The sequence below is a fragment of the Mesoplodon bidens genome (genome assembly GCF_964165515.1).
Source record: "Mesoplodon bidens genome assembly, chromosome: 1".
NCBI lineage: Eukaryota > Metazoa > Chordata > Mammalia > Artiodactyla > Ziphiidae > Mesoplodon > Mesoplodon bidens.
The window spans coordinates 76,458,549-76,481,508 of NC_138176.1; the positions used below are offsets into that span (position 1 = coordinate 76,458,549).

At 40.8% G+C, this 22,960-nt stretch overlaps 1 protein-coding gene across 2 annotated transcripts in view; it reads right to left on the reverse strand.

Annotated features, from left to right (window-relative positions):
- LOC308612805 (uncharacterized protein) overlaps positions 1-22,960 on the reverse strand; it is an 87,547-nt gene that overhangs the window by 43,182 nt on the left and 21,405 nt on the right. The gene's annotated exons all lie outside the window — the stretch shown is intronic.

The following is a 22,960-nucleotide window of genomic DNA, read 5'->3' on the forward strand; positions in this document are numbered from 1 at the left end:
ATGTCCCTGTCCCCATGGCTACTACTGACTGGCCCATGGGTAAGCATTTGAACCAGAATGGGCCAATCTAAGAATTAAATCTATGATTTTTGCACCGGGTCACAAAGGAAACCCAAATCAGTTACTCTCTGGTGGTTGTCTCAGTCTGGATCCCCCTAAAAAAGATTCTGAAACAAGCATTTGGGTACAAGTAGTCTATCTGGGAGATGATCCCAGGAAGCATGGTAAGAGAGTGTGAAGTGAGACAGGGAAAGGAAGAAAGCAATAATAAAAGGTGTTGAGTCCTGCTGGGAACCCTCTAAGAGGCCTATAAAACAAAACTCAGAATTGTCCTCCAAAAGAATGAGGAAATTAAGGTATTTATGCACCAATTCCCACCGCTCTTTGGCTGAAGATTACTCCTGGGCATATTAACCACCTGGCGCTTCTGGCCTGCCCTACCTGCTGTCCCAGCGCACTCCCCCAGCCGCTGTCCTCAGGCAGAATGATGCAGATGCTAGAGGTAGGAAGCCTGGGACAGGTAGGGGAGCAATTCCCCAACTGTAGATGACCTCACAGATGGGCCAAGGAGACAGGGCCAGGACAGCAACAGCGTCTGCTACAGTGGTTAATGGAAAGTTTAGGAAGTTTTCAGTGGGCTGTGCTTCCTGCCATGTGGAGGAATCTGGTCTACAGGGAAAGAGAGAGAAGCAGACTTTCAGAGAAAGAGATGGAGTTAGTGGCAGCAGTGGAAGCCCTGATTCCAGCTGGTTTTAAGGCCCAGGCCCCACTTTTGTCTGTTCAGCCCTGTCTGGGATTCAGTGAGCAACTAAAATCACATTTATATCTCAACAAATTTGAGTTGGGTTTCTGTCACGTAGCCAGAAGAAGCCTGACTATTAACCTTATTACAATATTATCACCTACATCCCTATGATGAGATACAAATACTTTCACCCTAAAATCCCATCATAGAAATATGATCAAAGTAGAGTAATAATCATGAAAACTTCAGCTCTAATCTCTGTATTTCCCTCCACAGTATGACATCGCTTTACTTATTTTTAAATTGAGGCCATTTTTTAAATTTCCTCAAATATTTTCTTTATCCACTGTGGCATATATCACTGTACAACCAAAACTCATCGGACTTAGTGAAACATTCTCCATCTATCTTGAGGATGATTTTGTGAAAAAGTATTCAGTGATTTCTATTTCTAGAAAGGACTTTACATTTTTTTAAAGAAATGTGTTTGCTCATTATAAATTTTACAGCAATTGAAAAAATGTCTGGTGGTAAAAAAATAAAAAATAAAAGGAAGTGAAATACAGTATAGCTTAGAAAAACAACTCAAATAATTTAATTTGGAGGACAGGAAATAAAACATATTTATTCTTGATCCTGAGAATATAGCAGTATTTTGATCACAAAACAAGGTGAATAATTTTAATGTGCAGCTAAGTTGAAAAAAATGAAAAAGAAAAAATATTAATATATATGCAATACACCCCCGCATACACTTTATAGAAAACTCATTCAAAAAAATTCCCCAGAACATATTTCTCTCATGAGATTTTGGAATTTATACTGCAAAAGTATATAGGGACTATATGTAAGTAAGTTAAGACATCATCAAACCAATGATACAGGAATGCAGATCATGGGATGAGTCCATCACCAGTTTTTCCCTACTCCACACTGCCTGTTTAACTATGAAAAATCTGGTGTTCAGGCTCATTTTTGCTTTCTAGAGTAATATTTCAAATCATTATATAGGATATTTTAGTGTAATATACACTTTTAAATTTTTTTAATAAAAAATTTTATTTTACCTTTAAAAAAAACACTTGGAAAGTGCATGGTATAGAGAGTTTCAATAGAAAAGGGCTATTATCTTTGTTTTTCTCTTTCTTTTTTAAATTTTCTGATTGAGAACCAGGCTCATTTGTATGTTCTGTGATCCCAAATAGTTATTTAATAAATATAGGAACAATTTTCTGGGGTCAAATGGAAACAAGCAATTGACTTTCTTCTAGGGTTGTTCAGGGGGCCCTGGGTGGGGATAAGCCCTGTGAGGAAGGAAGTGCCTGGAATGAGATATCCAAGCAAGGATCAGCAGCACAAGTGGTGAGCTCTCTGTGGGGTGGCACTAAAAAGCTGGCAGCCAACCAGTTAGCTGTTTATGTAAATGAAGGAGAGCTACTACAGATCCTGGTCCTTGCTCCAGCAGAGGGTCACTGTAAACTCTCTACAGGCCATAAATGGAGACTAAGAGGTGGTCAATTCAAGCTCAAGGAGAATAAATATTATCCATCAGACTATGGCATTCGAACCTCCCATCAACTACTCTGACGGCAGGGGAACTGAGGGATGCTGATATAATATGACACAAAGTCGAAAGAGCACCATAAAGTAATCTAATCAGTGAATAAGGGGCTATAAATTCCAAATACCTTGGAGTAAGCTTAACAAGAAATATGCAGTGCTGACATAAAGAAAAATACAAAATTTTACTGGGGAATATAAAAGTAGTGGTAAATGAATAGAGTAAAATAACTTGTTCTCAGACAAGATGAATTAATGTTGTTAAATTTCAAATATCCTAAATTTCATTTATAAATTTAATGTAATTAGATTTAAATTTCCAATTCCAGAATTAGGCAGCAAAAGAGTAAAGAATGGGGCTTCCCTGGTGGCGCAGTGGTTGAGAGTCCGCCTGCCAATGCAGGGGACATGGGTTGTGCCCCGGTCGGGGAGGATCCCACATGCCACGGAGCGGCTGGGCCCGTGAGCCATGGCCGCTGAGCCTGCGCGTCTGGAGCCTGTGCTTGGCAACGGGAGAGGCCACAACAGTGAGAGGCCCGCGTACCGAAAAAAAAAAAAAAAGAGTAAAGAATGGATTTACAACTCTTAGGCAAAAATAACTAGACAATGTATGTCTGGCCTGATACTAGACAGACAGGTTAATGAAACAGATTCTAAATTCTGTGATACATCTGAGAATTTAGAATTAGTGAAGCACTTTTGTAATCAATACAGAAAGAGTAGATTTTTAATGAATGACAGCTTAAAAAATTTGTTAACTGTGGAAAAATACAGTTAGATTCTTTACCTAACACCATATACTAACATATATTTGTATATTTCCATATAGTTTGAATCATATATTGTGAAAATGAAATCAATGTATTACTTATTTAATTAAAAAAGCAAAAAAGATTAAAAAAAAAAGAACTCAAGTGACCAATATAACTTTGAAAAAGTGTTCAAACTCATTACAATTTAGAATATGAAAATTAAAATAATGAGATATGAGTGTAGCCCATAAAATTGGAATTTAGAAAATGATTGCAAAAGTGCCAATGAGAGTTCAAGTAAAGGGGTACATCCATTAACTACAGGTGAGAATGTAAATCGGTATAATCTTTCAAGGAGCAATTTGGCAATATTCTTCCAAAGTGTTAAAAAAAAAAAAAATGTTCAGACCTTTTTCACCCAGCTTCCACCTCCAGAAACATGGTAAGAAATAATGAGGACTTCAATATCTAGAATATCATGAACTATGTAACCTGAAAATATGAAATAAGTTTCTGCTACAAAGCACCCAGAAATGTTGGATTAAAAATAAACTTATTTTTTAAATACTGGGGGGAAAACAAAATGAATTTGTTTATGAGTGAAAACCTTGACAGCCCCAGAGGGGCTTATTAGTATCAACAATCGAGAGAGATTTTTTTTCAAATGTAGGAAATACATTCAAATAATCTAAAATTCAAGTCATAAAAGAGAGGTAGGGAAAAGACTTATTCCCAAACCTTTCTTCAAACCACTCCCCAGAGGCAAATATGTACTTGTACAGGCTTATGTGTATTGTGCAAATATGCATTTGTAGACTTATTTTAAATCCATATGGCAGCACACCATATACACTGTTCTGCACCTTGTTCTTTTCACTTCAGATAAGATTTTCTCATTCCAACATATAAAAAGCTTTCTCAGGGCTTTTCTGGTGGCGCAGTGGTTGAGAGTCCGCCTGCCGATGCAGGGGTCACGGGTTCGTGCCCTGGTCCGGGAAGATCCCACGTGCCCGGAGTGGCTAGGCCCGTGAGCCATGGCCGCTGAGCCTGCGCATCTGGAGGCTGTGCTCCGCAACGGGAGAGGCCGCAACAGTGAGAGGCTCGTGTACAGCAAAAAAACAAACAAACAAACAAAAAAAGCTTTCTCATTCTTTTTTTACCAATACACAGTACTACATTCACCAGTTAAAGCTATAATTATTTAACCAATCTCCTATGCACGGGCATTTACATTATTGCCTGTCTTTTTTTTTTACATTGATAACAAAATGTTACTTTATTTATACATATTGTTTTTTAAATACAAATATCATACGTTTAATTCATTTTTTTAACATCTTTATTGGAGTATAATTGCTCCACAATTGTGTGTTAGTTTCTGCTTTATAACAAAGTGAATCAGTTATACATATACATATGTTCCCATATCTCCTCCCTCTTGCGTCTCCCTCCCTCGTACCCTCCCTATCCCACCCCTCTAGGTGGTCACAAAGCACTGAGCTGATCTCCCTGTGCTATGCGGCTGCTTCCCACTAGCTATCTATTTTACATTTGGTAGTGTATATATGTCCATGCCACTCTCTCACTTTGTCACAGCTTACCCTTCCCCCTCCTCATATCCTCAAGTCCATGCTCTAGTAGGTCTGTGTCTTTATTCCTGTCTTACCCCTAGGTTCTTCATGACCTTTTTTTTTTCCTTAGATTCCATATATATGTGTTAGCATACGGTATTTGCTTTTCTCTTTCTGACTTACTTCACTCTGTATGACAGACTCTAGGTCCATCCACCTCACTACAAATAACTCAATTTCGTTTCTTTTTATGGCTGAGTAATATTCCATTGTATATGTGTGCCACATCTTCTTTATCCATTCATCTGTCGATGGACACTTAGGTTGCTTCCATGTCCTGGCTATTGTAAATAGAGCTGCTATGAACATTGTGGTACATGACTCTTTTTGAATTATGGTTTTCTCAGGGTATATGCCCAGTAGTGGGATTGCTGTGTCGTATGGTAGTTCTATTTGTAGTTTTTTTAAGGAACTTCCATACTGTCCTCCATAGTGGCTGTATCAATTTACATTCTCACCAACAGTGCAAGAGTGTTCCCTTTTCTGCACACCCTCTCCAGCATTTATTGTTTCTAGATTTTTTTTTTTTTTTGGCGGTACGTGGGCCTCCCACTGCGGAGCACAGGCTCCGGACGTGCAGGCTCAGCGGCCATGGCTCACGGGCCCAGCCGCTCCGCGGCATGTGGGATCTTCCCGGACCGGGGCACGAACCCATGTCCCCTGCATTGGCAGGTGGACTCTCAACCACTGTGCCACCAGGGAAGCTGGCAACATCTTTAATTAAACCTACAAAGACACTTTTTCCAAATAAAATAGCAGTCATAGATTCTGAGGTTTAAAAATAAACATATCTTTTGTAGGGCCACCATTTAGCCCACTACAGATATCAACTGAGAATGTAGAGTAGGCAGTGTTATATGACATTTGGACTTCTCATTTTATAGATGTTTTTAAAGCAGTGGAACTAAATGGTGTAACTTAAAAAGTACAGAAAAAAATCTAAGGACCAAACCTTGGGGCCCTACATAACTTAGCAGTTAGGAAAAGGATAAGAGCCCAGCAAAGAAAAAGGGAAACAAATGCTCTGTGAGGACAGAAAGTTGTCTGTTTTGTTCCTTAATTGTTTGCCATTATCTTAGATCCGGGTATTTAGAAAACACTCCAGAAGAAAAGAACAAAAATAAAACTCCAAATATTCCATATGACTGCTTTTGATTAGGTGGCCATTAAAGTAAGGAAAAAACAAAAACATGCCAGTGTGGTATTGCAGAATTCCAGTGAAAAAGGTATTTTCAAGAAGAGATGCTTCCTCTTCCAGCTGTGGAGCCGCATGTGGAGGATCTCTAGTCTATGCCAGCAGCCATGCTGCCCAAGGGTCCGCTGCAGTCTGTGCAGGTCTCGGGAAGCAGGAAGGTGACCACAGCTCTGGCACAGCACAAAGAGCTAACTGTTTCAACAAGATGAACAGTGGCCCCTGGAGATGATTGAGCCACTTGCTCTGCAATGTATGCTCCTGGAACCTGTTCTGTTCCTGTGCAGAGCACGGCTTCCCTGCGTGGACATCCGTGCCTGTGTGAAGGGTGGCCCACATTCCTGCAACCTGCTAGCCCATCTCCAAAGCCCTGGAGGCCAGTTACCAGAAATACATGGATGGGGCTTTGGGAAGGAAATCAAAGACACCCTCATCTAGCAGGGCCAGACCCTCCCTGCTAGCAGCTGACCCCATCACCGAAAAGCCAAAAAGTTCAGAGGCCCTGGTGCATGCAGCAGCCACTAGAAGTCTTACAGAGAAGCCAGCCACAAGGAACAGGGTTCACCTTTATATTAAACAATGGTTGTGGGATTTTAAGTTTTAAAAGAAAGGGGTGGGGGTCCCTTCCAGGTTAAGATGATGTGAATACAGACATCTATTTTTTCCCTCCCCAAACCCCATGTGAAAGTATAATAAATGAGTTTTGTTCTAAACCTACACGTGTGGGGAAAGCAGTAGAGGAAACAACAGCAACAAAATTTTGAAAGGTGGAAAGCAGATGGATGTGTGATAACTGATTTAGCACCCCCAAGAAACTCACATCCCAAGCTGGCAGCAAGCAAAGTTCAAAATCAACAAAATTTGCACCACAGCCTCAAAAGGATCAGAAATTGGCAATGCTAGAAAAATCTGAAGCACAGTGTGAAGAAGAGTTCCTAAATAAGGGGGTGTAGGCAAAAGCCGTTTGAGAAACAGTAAAAATCCCAGGTCCCTTTGCTCCAACCTAGGAAAAACAGAGGAGGGATGCCAGGAGACCATATGGCCAGTGAATTACTGAATGCAGACACCTCTAGCCTTCTTCCCTAGTACAACTCCCAACATGCTGGCAGCCAGACATTTACCCTCCAGAAAAGAAACTGAGGCTCCTTTCCACAGACGCTGAGCTGCCTAAAAGCAAGACCTAAAGGCACTGACCTCAGAGTTTCCCCTATAAATGGCCCACCCAGATTCCGATACAGTGAAGCTCAGAGTTGAAAAGTCCTTCCCACAGGCTCTGGGTGTGAATCAGTTTTTTAGTCTCACGCTTTCTTGATCATGAGCAGAGAGCCAAGGGATTACAAGCCCAAAGAAGAAAGGCTCTGCTGCAGAAACTGGAAACCAAAATAAGTAAAGAGAAAAAAAGGCAACTGTGGAGGAGGGAAAAACTAGATCCAACATAATTGGCTCTGAATGGATAATTGTGGAAGCGGAGTAATAGTAGGTAGGGATTCACTGTATCATTGTATCACTGTAGATATTAAAATTTTATGTAATATGGAGTTTTAAAAGGGATGGTAGGAAAGGTTAGGATTTCTCAGCAATACTGGAAACAAAAAGACAATGGAGCAATGCCTTCAAAATTTCTAATAATTGGAAAAATTTCCAAACAAATTCTATAACTAGACAAACTATAAATCAAGTGCAAAGGAAGCACCCAAGTAGATGGACTGGCCCTAATGAATCAATGGCAGTCCACTCATTCTACTAGGAAGTAAGACAAAGTATTTGGGTGCACATACAGGTTGGTTGATATATTTGGTAATGGAAATAAGAGCTAGTTCTCTTCTGATTGCTTTACTTTGAGGAGCACATAGTCTAGTGGGACATATGGATACATAAAGAGATAGTGTTTATATGTACTAAAATAAAATGGCTGAGTTCTGTTATAGAGCTATGCATAGTCTTATGGGACCCCAGCCTTTTGGCTCAGGAAAGGCTTTAAGGGGTAGGTCATGCCTGAGATGAGTCTTAAGGAATGAATAGTGGTTACCCAGAGAAGAAGGAGGGGAAAAGAATTCAAAGCAGAAAGACTGCCATTAACAAAGGGACAAAGGAATAAAATATCTTGGTGTGTATAGAATATAGCACAGAACCAAGCACAGAAAGTGTGCAGTAAATACTTACTGGCATCAATTAAATCACTTGGTATTTTCATGGACTTGGCATATCTAGGGTTACTAGAGGCTAGAAATGAAACCAGAAAGTATACTGCAACTGTCTGTTATTCAAGTGTTAAGTTAATCATTTTGAGACAGCAGAATCAAGAAACAAGGTGCTGAAAACTGTATTCTGGAAGAGGTATTAAGGAGCTGGAAAACAGGAAACAACCAAGATGCTAAGGCTTCATCTACTGATGGACTGCAGCACTTATTTTTAGGAGTTTTCTGGTCGACTCACAGTTCAAAAATTATTTTTGAACTGATTGAATTTAGCCTTGGGTGCTATTGCATTTGTTTAATTCAGCAATCTTTATCTTTACCTATTCTTTTGCTAGTTCATTCTACAAAAATTTTTAAGTACTCACTTGTATAGACACTTTATATAAAACGGTTCCTGGGGCTTTTGTAGTCTGAAGGGAAAGGCAGATGCTAGAGAAATTATGCGTGATTAAATATACAGATGGTATTTTTATATGGCACAAGGTTCCTGCCATATGACACAACAAGAATGTTCAAATATTTCAATACCAATAAGGTCAGCCTCAATCTTAAAAATACTACTGCAATGTTGGTGGGAATGTAAGTTGATACAGCCACTATGGAGAACAGTATGGAGGTTCCTTAAAAAACTACAAATAGAACTACCATATGACCCAGCAATCCCACTACTGGGCATATACCCTGAGAGAACCATAATTCAAAAAGAGTCATGTACCACACTGTTCATTGCAGCACTATTTACAATAGCCAGGACATGGAAGCAACCTAAGTGTCCATCAACAGATGAATGGATAAAGAAGATGTGGCACACATATACAATGGAATATTACTCAGCCATAAAAAGAAACGAAATTGAGTTATTTGTAGTGAGGTGGATGGACCTAGAGTCTGTCATACAGAGTGAAGTAAGTCAGAAAGAGAAAGACAAATACCGTATGCTAACACATATATATGGAATTTAAGAAAAAAAATGTCATCAAGAACCTAGGGGTAAAACAGGAATAAAGACACAGACCTACTTGAGAATGGACTTGAGGATATGGGGAGGGGGAAGGGTAAGCTGTGACAAAGTGAGAGAGTGGCATGGACATATATACACTACCAAACGTAAAATAGACAGCTAGTGGGAAGCAGCCGCACAGCACAGGGAGATGAGCTCGGTGCTTTGTGACCGCCTGGAGGGGTGGGATAGGGAAGGTGGGAGGGAGGGAGACGCAAGAGGGAAGGGATGGGGGAACAGAAAAAAAAGAGAAAAACAAATACTGTATGCTAACACATATATATGCAGTCTTAAAAAAAATGTTTATGAAGAACCTAGGGGCAGGATGGGAATAAAGACGCAGACCTACTAGAGAATGGACTTGAGGACACGGGGAGGGGGAAGGGTAAGCTGGGACGAAGTGAGAGAGTGGCGTGGACATATATACACTACCAAATGTAAAACTGATAGCTAGTGGGAAGCAGCCGCATAGCACAGGGAGATCAGCTCAGTGCTTTGTGACCACCTAGAGGGGTGGGATAGGGAGGGTGGGAGGGAGGGAGACACAAGAGGGAAGAGATATGGGGATATATGTATATGTATAGCTGATTCACTTTGTTATGAAGCAGAAACTAAGACACTATTGTAAAGGAATTATACTCCAATAAAGATGTTAAAAAAAATACTACCTAAGTACAATGGTAATTTTTAGTGCATATTATAAACAAGGGCCAGGAAAAAAGCAAAACAAATTTGGTCTTTATGTGTGTTCATTATAATGAAAATACTAACCACTACTTACTATTCATGTGAAATTATAAATTTTTATTCAAGATGAGTCCAAGCCTATTGGATAGACTTTGAATACTAGTAAAATGACAGAACATACTACAGGGAAAGAGTAAGAACATATAGACTCATTTTCTTTAAGTTTGAAAAAAGAAGTCTTTGATTCAAATGGAGCTTCTGTATGGTGAATTAATGGGTCATCATAACCAAATGATTGTAAGTCACAATTTAACTGAAAACCAGAAGGATAAAAATAGCAAAGACTAAACATATAATATCCTTCTTTCTTCATCTTTGCTTCTGGAAGGTGTGTCTTTCCTGAGCTATGAATCATTGCCTCAGACCTTGCAAATTTGTTCCATGAGAGGGAAGTACCAGAGAGCATTAATACTCTCATTGTGGGTGTCCCTGCTCAGGAGCGAAAAGGTACAGTCTGCAGTTTGGATAACTCTCCTTCCCCATAGGTTGCATAAAATGGAAACTAATGTTAAAAGAAAAATAGTCCAAGTAGTTTCAACCTTACCTTTCTATAACAACTGTAGTGACTGTACTAACAGAAGGAAGATCTTATTGCCTCCTAGCCTTCTTTAACTAGCCTGGGTTATTGTCATAAGCAGCCACATCACAGAACTTCCAACAGCTCAATCCTAAAAGGTAAATGAAAGTGTAGTTCATTAGATGTACAGTTTACGCAACTGTACTGTTTTGGCAACTGTTGCTACTCTATAAGCCTAGAAATAAAATGAATAGGGCTTGAATTTTGAACCAGAATCAAAATTGAGGTTTTCTTTCTTTCAAGACTTAGCTTGCTTGTTACAGAATTTTACCAAATTTTCAGATTAATAATCGTTATATTAACAAAAAACAATTTCAATATTGTTAAAAGTATAGCCTTGTTGGGCTTCCCTGGTGGCGCAGTGGTTGAGAATCTGCCTGCCAATGCAGGCGACACGGGTTCGAGCCCTGGGCTAGGAAGATCCTACATGCGGCGGAACAACTAGGCCCTTGAGCCACAACTACTGAGCCTGCGCGTCTGCAGCCTGTGCCCCGAAACAAGAGAGGCCGCGATAGTGAAAGGCCCGCGCACCACGATTTAGAGTGGCCGCTGCTTGCCGCAACTAGAGAAAGCTCTCGCACAGAAAGGAAGACCCAACACAGCCACAAATAAAAATAAATAAATAAATAAAAATTTAAAAAGTATAGCATTGTCTAGAGTCTGTGCATGTATTTTATTTCTGATATTTTTGCATTCCCTATAATTTCTATTTTTATATATTCCTTTTGGTTATTCTATTAAAAAATAAAAATTAGGATTGACTTTTTAGCTTTTCTCCTAAGACATTTTTCTTTCCGTATATGAAACAAAAATTGCAAATGACATCTTCAAAATTATATAGAAATAAGTTACGTACCATTTATTCTCTTATTTGTCTTCCCAATAATAGTTGTTTAAACAATTATGATAACGAATTTGTGGGTGAAATTATTATTACTTTGTATTTCTTTAAGCTCTCCTGGCTAATTCAGTGTACAACAGCAACACCTACTGGACATTTTGGTACTTCTCAGCTAAGAATCTATCTCACTACCATTCAAAGTATGGAATTGGCTAAGGAACGCAATTTATATGGGTATTACTGATGATTATATTTCTTAACATTGCTCTGATCAGCAAACCTGTGAATTTACAGAGTTCACCTAACATAAAGAATGATAATCAGCCTCACAATTATTGAGTATTTAAAAGTGAGAGAAGTATTTTAAAATGTGTGAAGATACACATATAGTCTGTGCTTCAATTTTAGTATGTCATATTAATTATTTTCTAAAACTGCTTTATAAGGGAAGCAGAGCCAATGCCTGAATTGTTGGTAATAAAAATTCTCAGAGTTAAGCCACTCATTCTCACTTACATTCCTGTACATCTGTGGAAAGATTCTTAATAGAGCTAATTGATGCCGTTGTGATCAAATCAAAGCACAAAAGCAAAATAACGTACGCTATCTGAGGAGATGATATGTAAATGCAGTTAACAAGGGGGGAAAGCTATGTTAATACCAACATTCTCATTTTCTCTTGCCACAGTAAAGTTGGATTTGTCAGAATTCAATTAAAATCAGCGTGGGAGAGAGGATTTTACACATTCATGGAGAAACATAAATAGCTGCCATCCAAATGCAATAATACAGTATTTAATATAGTTCTGATACTCTCATCACTTTTCTCCCCAGAATAACTGAACCTCGCTAACTCTGCACACAGCTCCCCCGCTAGATTGGATCAGAGACCCAGAAAGACTTCATTGTGTAGAAGAAAAAACTCATCCTTGGCTCCATGTTTTGCGGACTCATCCAGCTTGTTCTTAGGATCAGGCACGCTGGAAAGATTCAGGACTTAGATTCTGGTGTAGGGTGGGAGGGAGCAAAATGGAGTCATTTGCAAAAGGTAAAAAAGGACAGAGGCACTCCTAGAGAGCTCGGTCATGTAATCACTCATTTAATTAATCAGACATTACTCAGTGAATTTCTATATCCGCAGAGCACTGATCTGGGGACTGGGGACTGTATAGCAGGGGTTGGCAAGCAACTGCCATCCTGGGGCCCGTTTTTGCACAGCCTGTGAGCTAGGGATGAATTTTGCATTTTCAAAAGTTGTTGAAAAAAGAAAAGAATATGTGTATGGGGAAAAACTCGGGTTTTTACTCCTATGAGTCTCCTTTACTCTCACACTACTCCTGCATTCACAACAATTCTGACATTAGATGTGAGGGTGTTTCCCCCACCAAGAAATCCTGTGACACCAGCGGGGTGTCCTATGATTCAACTCAATTTTGACACTGCCTACCTGGAGATAGCATCCGATCCCACAGGTTAAGCGCTCAGTCCCATAAGACCGTCCCCCTCTTCAGATGTCAATCACAAGTAGGGCCCCAAGTTAACCACAACTTCTGTCCAAGTTTGCTACAAATCAGAGGTTCTCACAACCCCTTCCTTGGGTATAATTACTTGCTAGGATGGATCACAAAACTCAGCAAAACACTTTAGGTTACCAGTTTATTAAAGAATATGTCCAAGGATACAGAGAAACAGCCAGATAAAGAGTTCAGGGCGGGGTCTGGGAGGGTCCCGAGCTCAGGAGCTTCTGTCTCCTTGCAGTTGGGGTGTGTCACCCTCCCATATGTTCACCAACGTGAACACTGGTGAACAGGATGTGTTCACCACCCTAAAAGTAATCTTAACCCCATACCATTGGGATTTTATGAAGGTTTCCTCACCTAGGCATGATCAATTATTAACTCTATTTCCAGCCCCTCTCCTCTCTCTGGAGAAGCGAGTGGGGGCTGAAAATTCTAAGCTTCTTATCATGGCTTGGTCTTTTTGGTGACCTGCCCCCATCCAGGAAGGATCCAGGAGCCCACCTAGAATCACCTCATTAGAACAAAAGACATTTCCATCACCAGGAAGTTACATGGGTTTCAGGAGCCCTATGTCAACAACTGGAGTCAAAGACCAAATATTAGAACAAAAGATGCCTGTAGTAGTGCTCTTATCAGTTGGGAAACTACAAGAATTTTAGTTTCATTATGCCGGAAACTAGGGGCAGAGACCAATATACATATTTTTACTATTATTTAACAATATGTGACAGAGATATATGTTGCCTGCAAAGCCTAAAATACTGACTTTCTGACCTTTTACAGAAAAAGTTTGCTAATGCCTGATATATAGAGAGATTTAAGTCTCATGAAGTTAGAGTCTAGAAAGGAAATTAAAACAACAATAATAACAAACACAATAACATAACAATAACATGATTTTTTGATCTTTTACTATCTTTTGAGCATCGAGTTAGGTGTATTACATCATTATCTCATTTAATCTTCATCAACAAACCTATAAGATAGTTATGATTATTGTTAACTTACCGATGAAGAACCCAAGACTAAAAAAGGTTAATATCAAAGATCACATAAATGACCAGACCTGGCATTAAAATCCAGAGCCCGTAGCCATTCAGTTCAGGTGCACAAATAGAATGACAAAAGGTAGAAAGTGATAGGTCTCTCAAGAAACAGAAAAACACAACACGCTGTGGGAAAACAGATGTGGCAGCTAACATTTCCGGAGGGGATGTTAGGGAAGATTTCAGGGACAAGGCAGCTTTTAAAGGTCCTGAAAAATGGGAAAGATTGTAACGCTGTGGTGAAGGACAGGGAGCCATGGAACAGCCTAGAGGCATTGGTGTGTGGAGGGACCAGGGAGTCCCAGTTAACGAGAAGGGAGTACTGGGAGACCAGTGGAAAACCTGGATCAGAGGGAGGCCTCAGATGGCGTTGAATGCAGAACTAGGGGAAAAACAGAATAGAAATAAATGTGACGAAACATTTATGACTAAACAATTAGCACAATCAGCCCGATGCGCCAGGGAGATTAATCTGAGAAGGATGTATTGGATGGAGTAGTGGAAGGAGAACAGAGGCAGAAACATACGTTAGGAGACTACTAACAATAATCCAGATCTGAGACGATAATGATCCAAATTAGTTAGAGGGGAGACGAACAGAGTGGTAGAGAGAGATATAAAGAGTATTGTTAAGTCTCCACCTACACTCCTTCCAAAGTCACAAAGCCACGCAAGAGGGAAGGCAAATGGCTTGGCAACCACAAGCCCCTCTTTCTTCCACAGGCCCCTCAGGCTAAATATTGCCTTTTCATGACATCCTCAGTCTAGTTTTTTCCCAGCCTTGTGCCAACACACACACATGCACACACACCAGTTTGACTGTTTTGCTAACTAAAGGTCCCAGTTTTAGACATAAAGAACAGACTTGTGGTTGTCAAGGGTGAGGGGGTGGGAGAGGGAAGGATTGGGAGTTTGGGATGAGCAGATGCAAACTATTATATATAGGATGGATAGACAACAAAGTCCTACTGTATAGCACAGGGAACTATATTCAATATCTTATGACAAAACATAACGGAAAAAGAAATTAACACATTGTAAATCAAATATACTTCAAAAAAATAAATTCTTAAAAAATAAAAATAAAGGTCCCAGTTTTGGTCCTCTTGATAAAGTCATTACTTGATATTTGTTTTAATGGAATTTCACCTGAATAAAAATGTCAACATTGTGGGGCTGAGTGGGGAGGTGGAGGGAACAATGCCCACTCAGTGTGATTTCCCAGGTCCACAATCCACAGGAAATGTCCTCCAAACGGGTGGTGACATCTGTACACAGATCTACAGCTCACACTTCCTGACATGCAGGCCTTGGTTTGTTGGATCTGTCAGTTCAGTCACTTAAAAACTTAAGTGGGGGACTTCCCTGGCAGTCCAATGGTAAAGACTCTGCACTTCCACTGCAGGGGGCATGGGTTCAATCCCTGGTCGAGGAACTAAGATCCCACATGCTGCGGAATGTGGAAAAAAAAAAAAAAATCTGTGGTTATTCAGGAAGGGAAATAAGAGAGATGAAAATTCGGTCTGTGCTCTTAAGAAGCTAAGAGTTTAATAGGTAAATGAACTATTGATTGAATAGTCCAATGAATACAGAATGTTTTAATATAAATGCATGTTAATATCATCAAATTAAATTCATTTGAAACACTCGAGGAATAAACTGTTTTTGAATAGCTGAATAATATGAACAGGTGAGGTTTGCCCACCCTCTCACTCTCCCTTTCCATAGCCAAACTCTCTTTACTTCAACCATCTTGAATAGAAAGCTTCTTTGAAAATACACTAATCACTACCACTGCTTCTGAAACATATCTGAACCTCAGTGGAATGAGCCTGTCTCCAAGGGCAGGATATGGTTTGACAAATCTCAAGGGTGAAGCCAAGCAGGGAAGGACATTCTTACGCTGCGATGGTCTGTGAATGCTTCAAGACAAAGGAGAAAGAAGAAAATGTGGCTGGGAGGGAAAACAAACTCAAACCGCAAGAGAGGCTGTATTAAGCATTGAGCTGAAAGAGTAGGGTGAGGACACAAACCCCAGGGAGGCATCAACATTGAAAGCCAATTGGCGAGAGAAGGCCCTGTGGAGGGGGTGGAGCTTGTGAGTCAGACACGTGGACAAGAGGTCCTTGTACAGAAGAGCAGCGGTGTCTGGCTGGCTGCCAGGGGAGAGGAGCTCCTTAAATGTGATGCCAGACTGGACAGCCATAGTCTACTGACCATAAATGTGTTCCTGATTGGTGGCCATTACAGGACAAATCTAAATACATGCAGGCTGAAAGGATGACAAACAGTAAAAGAGCTAATAGAATCCAATAAGATTCTTCAGGTCTATTCTCTTTGGGGTGAGTTTTGACTTAGATTTTGAAGCTCATATTCCAGGCCTTCTTTGCTATTGTTGACTCATCTGGTCCAACTCCCAACAGCAAGTTATGGCCTCCTTTGTTTTGCCTGATTGTGCCTTTGAATCCCAAGCCCCACTGCCCTCGATGTATGTATGAATCAGCGTTGAGCGCACAAGGAAGGATTCCAGTAAACAAGCAGGGTTGTTAGAGGAGCGATTCTGGGGCCTTGTTGTTATTCACTGGACACTGCTTATTTCACTTTGTGGGTTTACAATGCAGCAGCTGTGTTTCAATGTCCCCTGTAAAGCTAGGTGCAGAGAAATATCACAAATTAAAACAGACCAAAAGAGACGGCAAATTACTTTACCAGTTACCCCCAAGTTGACAGTCTATAGACCACAACCAAATCTTAAAGTGTTTTGCTGGTCAGTTGTATTTTCCTGTAGCTCTTAAGTGTCTATTTGAAGATCTAAAGCAGGTGATGTTTTCGGCCCAGATCCAGAGTTTAAAACTTATGTCGTAGAATGTAAGCCTACCTAAAGTTTTAAGAGAATCTCTGTTAAGCTTTTGGGGGTTTGGACTGTATGCTGTCATCCTTCATTTTCAAAGAAGACATTTTTTTTTTTTTTTTGGTACGCGGACCTCTTACTGTTGTGGCCTCTCCCATTGTGGAGCACAGGCTCCGGACGCGCAGGCTCAGCGGCCATGGCTCACGGGCCTAGCCGCTCTGCAGCATGTGGGATCTTCCCAAACCGGGGCACGAACCCACATCCCCTGCATCGGCAGGCGGACTCTCAACCACTGCGCCACCAGGGAAGCCCAAAGAAGACATTTTTTAATGATGGTGTTTCACATATATACTTCCCCTTGTCGGCAACATCTACGCTGCATTACTTATAAACTACTGTCAAACTCTCAAAACTGTTCTGCCTCATGGCATCCTGAACTTGATTCCTTCTCCTCTTTCTCTCATGATGGATGGAGAAATAGATGATCATAAAGCTTTCAGAGGTCCTTGGTGGGTTTGTGTGGTAGAGGAGAACTTGTGGGGAGAAAGGACAAATTGGAGAGTAGAGAAATAGGAACCGTTCTTGGCAAAATAGCTTTGCACGGGAGTCACTGCATCTGTGTGATACCTCGATGCCAGCCTGTAAGAAGAGCAGGCTGGCAATGGGGACACTCAAGGGTGCTCAGTGGGGAAGAATTATGGTTCCTGCAGACTGGCAGCAAGAATTTGTCCTGTCTTTTCAAAATGCTGTGGAGAGACTTCTTTGCCAACAAATGCATCCTTGGGCCACTGAAAGGGACAAGCAAATTTACACATATGCCTCCAGGTGAAAAGCATAGAAAAAAGGTTTCCTCTCCTCTGTACCTAGGAGACCTGGGTTCCAGTTCTGATTTTACTAACAACTAGTTGTGTGGCCCACGGTAAAACCATTTAGCATCTATGAGATCTAGCTATGTTTTGTGAATAAAGAGAAGATCTGAGTAAATAATCTCCCTGGCCCTAAAATTCCCTGGGCCTATAATCTATTATGTATCTGGTAGCCTCAATAGCAGTGAAAGTCTGGTGCAGCAGTTCTTCTAAAGCTTCTATTGTCTAGTCCTGCCTATAATCGGGCCAAGTCCTGTAGTTTGTGGGATTAACACGAGGCACAAAATAACTGTGTGTCATCAGAAACAAAGAGTTTGGAAAAGACATTTCCCCTAACAAAATTAAATATCACTGCTCAAAAATAGTAAAAGGCTATAGATAGAAAATATCAACGCCACCACAAATCAACATCTGAGGAACAGCTCTAGAAAACATCTGGAAAATTGCACTAAGTTAACAAACCACTAGATAAAATGTTTGATTTCCCAGTCACTGATGTTACTAACTGCAAAAGCAGTTAAAAAGTCTTATGAGGAATAATATCTTGGCACTGGATGAACAGCAAGAAGCCCAGCTGTTTGCACTTGCTGTATAACAAGTGCCAGTGTGCATACTGTAATCCACACAGTCTGCTAAGGATGGAACAGCCAACCGCACGACGTGATGGAGAGTTCTGACTGGGCAGGGGTGATCAGGCCATGGGGACTAAGTAACAGGCACTGACCTCTTTTTACTACAACAGCCCACTTCCAGGGCAACTTCCTTGTGAAATGTTGCTTCTTGTTATATATTCATTCATTTGCTTTTACTAGAAATTTATATCATGGCCTGGAAAGAACTTCTATTTTCAGACAAGAGTCCCCTCTAAACCATAACAGATGTTGGAAATGCTACTGAGACTGGTCAAAAAAGAAAAGGAGGAGGGGATATTAGCAAGGACTGTATCAGTGACAAACAGAAAAGGAAGGGGCCCTTAGGTGAGTGGACATGTAGAGAGAGAAGCTGAGAAGCACGGGAAAGCAAGATAATGTGAATCCTTCAGCCGCCTCACCTCAAAAGACCAGAGGATCATATCCATTCTGCTACTGAGATTTTGAAAGAGACTAAGGTAAAATTCCAAGACAAAGGAAAAGGAGGGAGCATTCAGACAGCAGGACAATATGTTTATTTGCAAAGCTTCTTAGGCACACCTTGAAATTCTTTGGAATTTAAAAGCTAAAGTCTGGTCAACTTTGCTATCAATCATTCAATGGTTAGTTGTTAAGCTCCTCAGTATGCTTGAGGAAAGCTTCAGGGCGTGGGTGGGTAGGGGGAATAATAGTAAACAAAACAGAAGTGGGCTATGTGGAAGACACTTTATTCTGGTAATCTCATTATTCTGGTAACCGATCAATCACCACCTACAATAAGTGTTATGAGAACAAAAAAAGATATGTAGGGAAGGGGTTTCTTCTCTTTCCTTTATTTATATGCTAGAAAGATAGATAACAATCAAATAACCACAAAAATAAATATAAAATTGCAACTGTATGAGTGCAGCAAAGGAGAGGTATCTGGTCCTATGAGAGAAGGATTAGAAGATTTGAACTTGACAGAGGTGAGAGATAGCTTCCTTGAGGAAGCGATATTTGAATTTCAATGTGAATGATGAATGGAATTTAATTAGGTGAGGCTGGGATGGAGGTGAGAAAGAGTTCTCCAGGAAAAGGTCAGAAGAAATGGTGATCAAAGAGCTGCAAGGCCCATGTTCAGGAATGGAGGGCACTCAAGGAGCATGTTGCAAACTGAAACTGGAGAAAACATAAGAGCAAAATTTGCAGGAGTCTATAGGTCATATTTGTCTTTATTCTCAAAGCATTAAAGGGTTTTTGTGGGGACAGGGATAACGTCAAATTTGGTGTTAAGAAGATCACTCTGGCTGCAGTGTGTACAATGGATTATAGGAACAAGAATGGATGCAGACAGCCTAGTCAGTAGATTATTTCAGTAGTGCACAGTCTAAATGATAAAAGAAGGTAGCTGGCCCTAGGGTGCTGCTGATGTTGGAGGCACGGGAGTTTCAGCGAGACTCATAGCCGGGAGGGGCTAAGCACATCAGGTCTGCGATTGTTCTATGATTGGGCTGGGTGAGGCACCAACAGTCCCAAGAAGCTACACTTCATTCAAACAAGAACTTGCTTTGAATGCAGAATGCAGAAAGAAGGCAGTGGTATTCTAAAAAACACGAACAACCAAAGAACCCTACCCTGTCTTTTCTTATTTACATAATTTCCTGGTAATAGCCAACCACTTCCATTGAAAAGGATGACACAGAAGGAGAGGGAAATATAGGGGAACCCATAGTTCCTTTTCCTTTTGGTCCCTCCTTATTCATCAGGAAGCTAAAGTATTGTAGAGCACATTGGTAGGATGTGCATGTATAAATAAGTGAAAAAAAGTGTGAGAAATAAGAGAGTTAGTTTTGTGCAGCGTTTCTGCTCTTCTGTCAATACCAAAAACAAAATGCAGGGATTCCCTGGTAGCGCAGTGATTAAGAATCCGCCTGCTGGGCTTCCCTGGTGGCGCAGTGGTTGAGAGTCCGCCTGCCGATGCAGGGGACACGGGTTCGTGCCCCGGTCTGGGAAGATCCCACATGCCGCGGAGCGGTTGGGCCTGTGAGCCATGGCCGTTGGGCCTGCGCGTCCGGAGCCTGTGCTCCGCAACGGGAGAGGCCACAACAGTGAGAGGCCCGCATACAGCAAAAAAAAAAAAAAAAAAAAAAAAAGAATCCGCCTGCCAATGCAGGGCACACGGGTTCAATGGTCCAGGAAGATCCCATATGCCACAGGGCAACTAAGCCTGTGTGCCACAACTACCGAGCCTGTGCTCTAGAGCCTGCGAGCCACAACTACTGAGCCCGCACGCCACAACTACTGAAGCCCACATGCCTAGAGCCCGTGCTCCATAATGAGAAGCCACTGCAATGAGAAGCCTGCGCACCGCAACAAAGAGTTGCCCCTGCTCGCCACAACTAGAGAAAACCTGCGTGCAGCAATGAAGACCCAAAGCAGCCAAAAGAATTAAATAAATAAAATACATAAGTTTAAAAAAAATGCATGTGCATGTATCAGCTAAGAAGCATGAATTGTGTAATTTTGGAGATTCCAGAAGTTTAATGCTCTTATAGTTTCATTTAAACTGGTATTCCACAATATAAAGAGGAAAGGTAAAATTCATGCTCATAACTAAATTTTCAAATTTTTCTTTATTTAAAATGGCATTAAATCAAATATAAAAGACACCAGAACAAGTTGAAAGAGACCATGGAAGAAAAGGGAACATATTTTCATACCTTTAACAGCCCTTTTCCCCTACTCTTTTGAACAAGGCATCCCGCATTCTCATTTTGCACTGGGTCCCCAAAATTATGTAACAGGCCCTGCATACTTTCATTACTAGCTTGTAATTGGCTACTCACATGCTTAATTCCTACTAGATCGGCCCACTGCTGAACACATAGCAGGCCAGAAGGAAATGTCAAACAAAAACAAATCTGGACATAGGTAAGAAGAGACCTTATTTAAAAGAATTATTGTGACTGGAGGAAAGGGACTATTGCAGTAGAGAATGCTCTGACCATAGGATCTGCAATGGTCTTTATAAGAAGAGGAGATCTGGACACAGACGTGCACTCACAGAGAAAAGACCTTGTGAGGACACAGAGAGAAAGCAGCCATCCATAAGCTGAAGAGAGAGGCCTCAGAAGACACTGAACTTGTCAACCTCTTGATCTTGGACTTCTTGTCTCTAGAACTGTGGGAAAATAAACTTCTATTGTTTGAGCCACAAAGGCTGTGCTATTTTTTTATGGCAGCTCTAACTAACTAATACAATCTTCTTATTTTTGAGATACATTATACATTCTGTTTATATCCCTTCTCAGATATACATATTACAAATATTCACTATTTGACTGAATTGCCATTTCACTTTTTTAATGATGTCTATCAAAGAATAGAAGTCTTTAACTTTCAGGAAGTCAAATCATTTAGTTCTTTTATGTTGTGGTTCGTGTTATTTGCAATCATTCCCAACTACTCCCTCTGCCTCAGCAGTCCCCAACCTTTTCGGCACCAGGGACAGGTTTCGTGGAAGACAATTTTTCCACGGAGGGGGATGGGGGTGAGGGCTGGGCCAGGGGGGAGGGGGAATGGTTTCGGGATGATTCAAGCACATTACATTTATTGTGCCCTTTATTTCTATTACTATTACATTGTAATATATAATGAAATAATTCTACAACTCACCATAATGCAGAATCAATGGGAGCCCTGAGCTTGTTTTCCTGCAACTAGATGGTACCATCTGGGGGTGATGGGGACAGTGACACCCGAAGTGTGTTGCTTATGTCCAGTCTACTCTGTGATCTCACTTTGGTCCCTGTCACTGCAGAAAACCCTGCTTCACAAGACAGGATGTTGGAAATGCAAGCAGGCTTTTCAGTGCTTTTGTGGCAGTCTCAGGATATTCCACCTTGACTTTAATCCAGAACATATGGAGATTTGAGGTTGTCTCAAACATACTTTTAAGGCCACCATCATTTGCGATCTCAAGCAGTTGATCCTCTTCTAGCATGGACAAAGTCGATTCACCTGGCTTATTCACAAATGGGTCACGGATCCATACCTTCCCAGTTCAGGGGTCTTTTGTGGTTGGGAAGTAATACTCAAACTCTTTTGAAAGCTGAGATAGGTGAGCAGTTTTGAAGGTTTCACGGCTTCCTTGGATAGCCAGTCACCACATATTATACAAAGTGGGCTTGGAGAATGTGAATCACCTGTTGCAATGAACATGAAATTTAAGTAGACTCTTGGTATTTTCTTTTAAATGGAGCTTTCTTTTTGTGGGCAGTCTTAGAGTCTTCTGCTGTCTCTTCACTGGGTCTTTCCCCCTTTTCAAAGAAGCTCTCCAGTGACATTTGTTTTTTAATCATTTTGGCTAGGGTTAGCTTGTGGGCTTACCAAAACTGTAACTGAGATAAGTGCACAGTGTGGGAAAGGGGCATGGTCAGAGGTTGTAAACAAAATAATGGGCAGGCCATGCATGGACTAAAATAAGTGTCGGATTCTGACTTAAAGCCTGCCACCAGATGCAGCTCTACAATTGAAGTACATCAACTCACTTGCCAATATAAAGTCTGCCACCAGATGCAGCTTAATTGTCACTTGACAATCACTGATAGGGTTTTTTTTTTTTTTACATCTTTATTGGAGTATAATTGCTCCACAATGCTGTGTTAGTTTCTGCTGTAAAATAAAGTGCATCAGCTATACATAAACATATATCTCCATATCTCCTCCCTCTTGCATCGCCCTCCAACCCTCCCTATCCCACTCCTCTAGGTGGTCACAAAGAACCAAGCTGATCTCCCTATGCCATGCGGCTACTTCCCACT